Genomic DNA, 7127 nt, shown 5'->3' with positions numbered 1-7127 from the left:
GGCCGAGAGAAGCAGAGAAGGAGACGCAGCGCGGGGCGCCGAGGCGCAGTGGCGGAGACCCGCGGCCCCGAGGACCGAGAGGAGGCCAGGTGCGCTGCCAGCGCGGTGGGGAGGCGCGGGAGGGGCGGGAGGCGGCGGCGGCGGGAGGGGCGGCGGCGGGAACGCAGCGGGAGCCGCAGCGGACGCGGGGAGCCGGCCCGGGAGCCTCGTGCTGGTCGGGCTCTGCCTGCGCTTCCTGCCCCCACCCTACTGCCGGCACGAGGTAGCTGGGTGCGCAGCGACAGCACGACGCGGCCGGGGTGGCGGGGCGGGAATTCGAGGCCGGGGCGCGGGCGCCTCACCTGCACCGAGCCCCCGCCGGGAGTCTCGGGGCATTCAGGGCTAGGGCAGACAGACAAGGCGCCAGCCTGCGACCGCACGGCGGGGTCAGTGGGAGGGGTGAGTACAGCTTCACCCAACCGCCGCAGCAACCCAGGGGCCCAGGGATGTTCGCACCCGTTTTATAGGTGAGAGCTGAGGGCCAGAGAAAAGCCATTTCCCAGGGTCGCTAAGCCCATGAAATTTTAGCCGGGGTCGGCCTAGTTGGAAGCCCTTGCTCTTTCTTCTGCGGCTTTCATGATACCTCTTTTCCAGAGGGCTTTTAGATGTCCTCATCTTCTGGAGTCCCTGCTAGTCTCTGCCTTTCGCTGAGAGCTAGCTCGTGCGCGGACAATGTCCACACTCTCCTGTTCATACTGCCTGCCACTGGCCTGGGACAAGGGGCCCAATGTGGGTGTGGATTGGCCCAGATGGTAACCCCCTTCCCCACACTGACCAGCAAAGCCAGCAGACCTGTCCATTTTGAGAAATTATTTCCAGAGAACAAGGGCAGTGTTCTCACTAGCATCCGAGAACCACCGTCCGAAGGGTCTCTCGGCGCCTTGGCTTCCCTCGTGTACCCTGTCGCCTTAGGCCATCTCTAAGGGCTTCATAGAGCACCTGCCATGCCTTAGCTCTACATTTTTCACAGCAGTGGGTAGAGTAGGAAATGGTTACTGTGATGCCTTGAGCACCCGGATTCCTTCACCCCTTGCTTTGGACGTGTGGGGAACAGGCCGTGAGTATCAGGGGATCTGGTCTCCAGTTCAGCTCTGCCCCTTCCCTGCTGTTTCCCTCTGAGCTTTAGGTTCCTTGTCCTCACCCAGGTCAGTTCCTTAGATGCTAATTGTGCTGCTCCCCTGACCTGGGCCCTCGGGCCCCTGAGAGGGATCAGATCTGGGCCTGCCATTGTCCAGTGCCACACAGCGATCAACGGCCCAGGCAGGGCTGGTACCCATGTCTGTCTTGCATGTCCCCCTTAACAGTCTAATGAAGTCTATGAACCCCTATTCAGAATAATGTGGTTTTTGTTTGTTTTTTGTTTTTGAGATGGAATCTCACTTTGTCACCCAGGCTGGAGTGCAGTGGCAAAATCTTGGCTTACTGCAGCTTCCGCCTTCTGGATTCAAGTGATTCTTCTGTCTCAGCCTCCCAAGTAGCTGGGATTACAGGCACATGTCACCATGCCCGGCTAATTTTTGTATTTTTAGTAGAGACAGGGTTTCACCATGTTGCCTAGGCTGGTCTCGAACTCCTGACCTCAAGTGGTCCACCCACCTCAGCCTCCCAAAGTGCTGGGATTACAGGTGTGAGCCACCGTGCCAGGCCATGAATAATGTTTTTAACTTAAAAAAATAAATTATTTAGGGTTACAAAGCATACCAATTATATTGAATCATGATTTTGTCCTACTTTTTAAAAAGCATCAAGAAAAATCTAGAGATGAGTCTATTAATTACTATAAAATTGAGGTGGTGAATGAAAGTAACTAGTATTTCAACTTGTTTCTATTGTAATACCATATGAAAATATCTGGAATTTTTATTGGTGACAAAGTCATAAGTACCACTAATACTTTTGTGGGTTTTCTTGCCAATATGCATGATGAAAGAAAATACTGAATTTCAGTTAGAGGTAATGCATAACAAGGATGTGATTTTTCTCATCTAAGTTCGTGAATCCTTTGCACTCTATCTAAAGAGGCTCCTTGAGCTCTGTGGACTCTATGTGAACATCCTCTTGTTTCTCTGATCTAGCTCCCACTTTAATGCTTTTTCCTTTATTATGTGCATTGTGTTCCTTCATTCTATTCTTCTGCAGAAATTTATTACAAATTTATTGCTATTGCCAGGCCGTACCCATCCTGTACGTCATGTAGTCCTTGAAAACTTCCTTTGAGGCAGGTGTCAGTCTTCCCATTTTGCAGATGAGGTAACCGAGAGAGAAGTTAAATAATTTACCCAAAGTTATGTAGCCAGTAACTGATCAGAGTCCTGTACCGACTCCTCCTCCCTTCCCAAATGAGGCCTGGGGCTACAGTCCCCAATTCCAGAAGGGAAAAAAAGCACAGGAGGGAAGCATGGGCAGGGAGAAGTATTTATGGAGAACACACTGTGAACCAGAAACTGTGCTCTGTGCTCTTCATTATCTCTTTGACTCTTTACACCAACTATGTGTAGTATTACTCTCTCCATTAAGAAAAATTAAAAATAGGCCAGGTACAGCAGTTCATGCCTGTAACCAGCACTTTGGGAGGCTGAGGCAGGAAGATTGCTTGAGCCCAGGAGTTTAAAATCAGCCTGGGCAACATAGCAAGACCTTATCTCCATAAAAATTTTTTTAACAATTAACTGGGCATGGTGGCATGGATCTGTAGTCCTAGCTACTTGGGAGGCTGAGACAGGAGGATCACCTGAACCCAGGAGTCTGAGGCAGCAGTGAGCTATGATGGTGCCATTGCACTCCAGCTTGGGTGACAGAGTGAGATGACACCCTGTCTCTAAAAAAAAGAAAAGAAAGAAAAAAATAACAAAATGCATATTCATTATTGTAAGGTTTGTTCTTGCCGAGTTTAAAAGGAAGAAACTGGGGCCAGCACAAGAAGATCCAATATGAAGGAATTTATTCAGGCTCCCGAGCGAGGTTCTGTGGTCCGACAGGAGGGGCCGGAGAAGTCGCACAGACTCCTCTCAGACGTGGGATTTCATAGGGAGTGAAGGAGCTCAATTGGTTGTGGGAGAGCAGGACTACTATTGGGTCAGGTTACAAGCCTTTGTTTGCATACAGGACTTGGCTGCTATTGGCTAGAAAGACTCGGCTGCTATTGGCCAGAAAGACTTGGCTACTATTGGCTAGAATCACAAGACCCTGCTTGCATACTGGGTTCTTTAAGGGAAGGCCAGGCTGTGCGAGAAAGGGAGAAGGGAACATGCCTGAGCATGTCCGAGCTTTCGGAAAAAAGTGTGTGTGTGTGTGTGTGTGTGTGTGTGTCTGAGCTCCCGGCGAGGCATCCGGCCTTACAATTATAAAACAGCATATTAGAAAATACAGATTAGCCAAAAGGAAAAATGAAAATTACCCATAATTTCACCACACAGAAATATCTATCAAACACCCCCATCCCCTCATCCCCATGCACACAATTATGCACCCACTTTATGGGTAGGAAAACTGAGGCCCAGAGAGGTTAAGGTTAAGTAACTTGCTCAGGGATCTACAAGTCAGAAGTTCCAGTCACCTTCTGTGTGACCTTAGGCTGGTCACAGTCACTTACCCTCTCTGCATAGAGGGCAGTAGCTAAGATTACTCCAGATGGAGGATCTTAAAGTCTGGTACTGGGCCAGCCTTAATAGGAAGTCCCTTCTGCAGGGTACACAAAACAGTGTCCTCAACACCTTGGCAGCTTTTGCTCTGGAAGCTGAGTTCTCTCAGGAGGGTTGGGAAAAAAATGTGCCCTCGCTATTATGATCTGCTGCACAGCCCAGTGACCACCGTCCTGGGGATAACTCCTGGCTGGAATAGCTGGTTCTGCTAGTGTCACATGGCAACCAGTGGCCCAGGCAGAACTAGTACCCTGGCTGTGTGTGTGGTCCGTGGAGGGTCCTTGGCCTCTGGCCCTGGTGGAGTGAGAGCAGCCCCTCCTCTTCCGCTCCTGCCTTCGCTGTGCTGGCCTGAGAGTGTGGACATGGCCACTGAGCTTCCTGCCCACCAGGATCGGGTACCAGCTTGCAGTTCACTTCACTGCAGCTGGAGAAGCAAAGAAAGGATGCAACATGCATCAAGTCCCTCTGAGTGCCTGGTCAGGAAGGATGCTTTCTCTTTTCGTCCAGAATGAGGCTCTTGTGTCTTGATTAGAGAGAAGCGACCTACACGGTTGCACAGGAAATCCGGGGACAAACCAGTGGCCCACATACCAGCCAGGCTCTTCCTCACTGTTTGTGGCCACCCATTCCTTTTAGGTCTTCATTGGTTTGCTGTCTGTTTCACTAAGCGATCTTTCAGACACACGAAACAACATGAAGAATAATACAGGGATCACCCACATAGTTTACAAAATAAAAAAAATTGGCTGACTCTGGGTTCACTGCTTGGGAGTTAGCCCTGCTCTGAAAGGAACAGCTTAAAAAATAAAAAATAAATAAAATGTTAAAATTGATCGATCCAGTTTGAAGTCCCCTTTGTACTCCTGCCTCCTCCCCAAGAGGTGCTGCCCTCCTGAATTTGGTATTTATCATTCCCATATTCTTATTTATGTTTGCATGTGTACAGATCTTTGAGCAATGTGTGGAATTGCTTTGCATGTAATTAAATTTTAAATAAGTAGCATTATGCTGCATGTTTTCTCCGGGAACCTGCTTTTTCACTCAGCCTTCTGTTTTCGAGCTTTGTCTATACTGATGTGTTCACTCTATCTAGCTTATTCATTGTTGCTACTATATCATTCTCTAGTTACTGAATATATGGTGATTTATTATCCATTTTCTTGGACATTTTTTGTTGCTATTTCAAACACTGGTACTTTTTTGAAGTTCTTTTTTTTCTTTTAAAATCAACTTACCAGCTGGGCGCGGTGGTGCATGCCTGTAATCGGAACACTTTAGGAGGCTGAGGCGGGTGGATCACCTGAGATCAGGAGTTCAAGACCAGCCTAGCCAACATGGAGAAACCCCGTCTCTACTAAAAATACAAAAATTATTCGGGCATGGTGGCTCACACCTGTAATCCCAGCTACTTGAGGGGCTGAGGCAGGAGAATCACGAACCCGGGAGGTATAGGTTGCAGTGAGCCAAGATTGTGCCACTGCACTCCTGCCTGGGCACAGAGTGAGACTCTGTCTCAAAAAAATAAATAAAATAAAGTAAAATAAACTTACAAGCCTGGGCAACAAAGTGTAATCCCATCCCTAAAAACAAAAGTAGCTGGGCATGGTGGTATGTGCTCATAGTCCCAGCTACTCAGGCGGCTGATGCGTGAGGATTGCTTGAGCCCAGGAGGTCAAGACTGAAGTGAGCTGTGATTGTGCCACTGCACTCCAGCCTGGGTGACACAGTGACACTCTACCTTGGAAATAAAATGAACTTTATTGAGGTATATTTTACAAACAATAGAATATACTTAAGTGTACAGCTTGGTGAGTTTTGACAAATGTGTGTATCTATGAAACCACCACTACAGGCAAAATACAGCACTTCTCCATCATGCATCACTGCCCACTATGCCCGATTGCAACCAGCTCTTTTCTCCTTGAGCCTTGCCTTAACATACCACTGCTCTGCTCTCTGTCCATATAGATTAGTTCTGCCTTTTCTTGAATTGTATACCATTGAAATCAAATTGCATGTCCTCCTTTGGGTCTAACTTCTTTTGCTCATCACAACACCCTTGAGATATACAGAAATTGTTGCATGTACAAGTAGTTCCTTCCTCTTTATTGCTGAGTAATACTGTATTATGTAGAAATACTACAGTTTGTGCACTCTACTGTTAATGGGCATTTGGGTTGTTTCTAGTTTGGGGCTATTATGGATAAAGTTGCTATAAACATTTTTGCAAATATGCTTTGTTTTGGGACATGTGTTTACATTTCTCACAGCTGGATTCCTAGAAGTGGAATTTCTGAATTATAGGGTCATATATGTTTAACTTTATAAGAAGTTGCCAAGCCTGGGCAACACAATGAGACCTTGTCTCTATCCAAAGAATAAAAAAAATTAGCTAGGCATGGTAGTGCAGGCCTGTAATCCTAACTGTTCAGGAGGCAGAGGCAAGAGAATCACTTGAGCCTGAGGAGTTCAAGGCTGCAGTCAGCTGATTGTGCCGCACTACGCTCCAGCCTGGGTAACAGAATGAGACCCTATCAAGAAAGAACAAGAGAGAGAAAGAGAGAGAGAAAGAGGATGGGAGGGGAAGGGAGAGGAAAGAAAGAAAGAGAGAGAAATCGCATAAATGTTTTCACTAGCACTTGATATTGTCAATATTTTCTACTTTAGCATTCTTACAGGTGTAAAGTGGTTTCTCATTGTGGCTTTAATTTGTGTTTCCTTAACGGCTAAAAGACCCCCCCTTTTCTTTTCCTTGGGAGAAAGGGTCTCACTGTCTCACTCTTTTGCCCAGGCTAGAGTGCAGTGGTGCAATCTTGGCTTACTGCAACCTCCGCCTCTTGGGTTCAAGTGATCCTCCCACCTCAGCCTCCTGAGTACTTCAGCTGGGACTACAGGCACACATTGCCATATCCAGCTGATATTTGTGTTTTTTGGTGGAGACAGGATTTCGCCATGTTGGGCAGGCTGGTCTTGAACACCTGACCTCGGTTGATCCGCCTGCCCCAGCCTCCCAGAGTGCTGGGATTACAGGCATGAGCCACTATGCCAGGCCAACTAATGATAAAGATCTTTTCATGCACTCATTAGCCATTCATATACAGTCACAGTTCAGAGATATTGTGGGTTCAGTTCCAGACCACCACAATAAAGCAAATATCACAATAAAGCAAGCCACAGATTTTTTTTTGGTTTTGCAGTGCAAATGAAACTTACTTTGCCAAGATCCATCAGTGGAATCGTTATCTGTGGCAGCTATAGCCTTAGGAAATGTATTTATTCAATAGTATGACTTGAAAGTCAAAATTAGTCCTTGATCTATGGGCTGCAGAATGGATGCTGTGTTAGCAGACATTAAAACGTTAACCTCCTTGTTTGTACATCTCCATCAGATCCATTGGTTGAGTAGGTACATTGTCAGTGAGCAGTAATATTTTGAAAGGAATCTTT

This window comes from Aotus nancymaae, unplaced genomic scaffold, assembly GCF_030222135.1.
Source record: "Aotus nancymaae isolate 86718 unplaced genomic scaffold, 86718_ANA_hifiasm-v0.15.2.pri h1tg000007l, whole genome shotgun sequence".
NCBI classification, from domain to species: domain Eukaryota; kingdom Metazoa; phylum Chordata; class Mammalia; order Primates; family Aotidae; genus Aotus; species Aotus nancymaae.
This window is presented reverse-complemented; position numbering follows the sequence as displayed.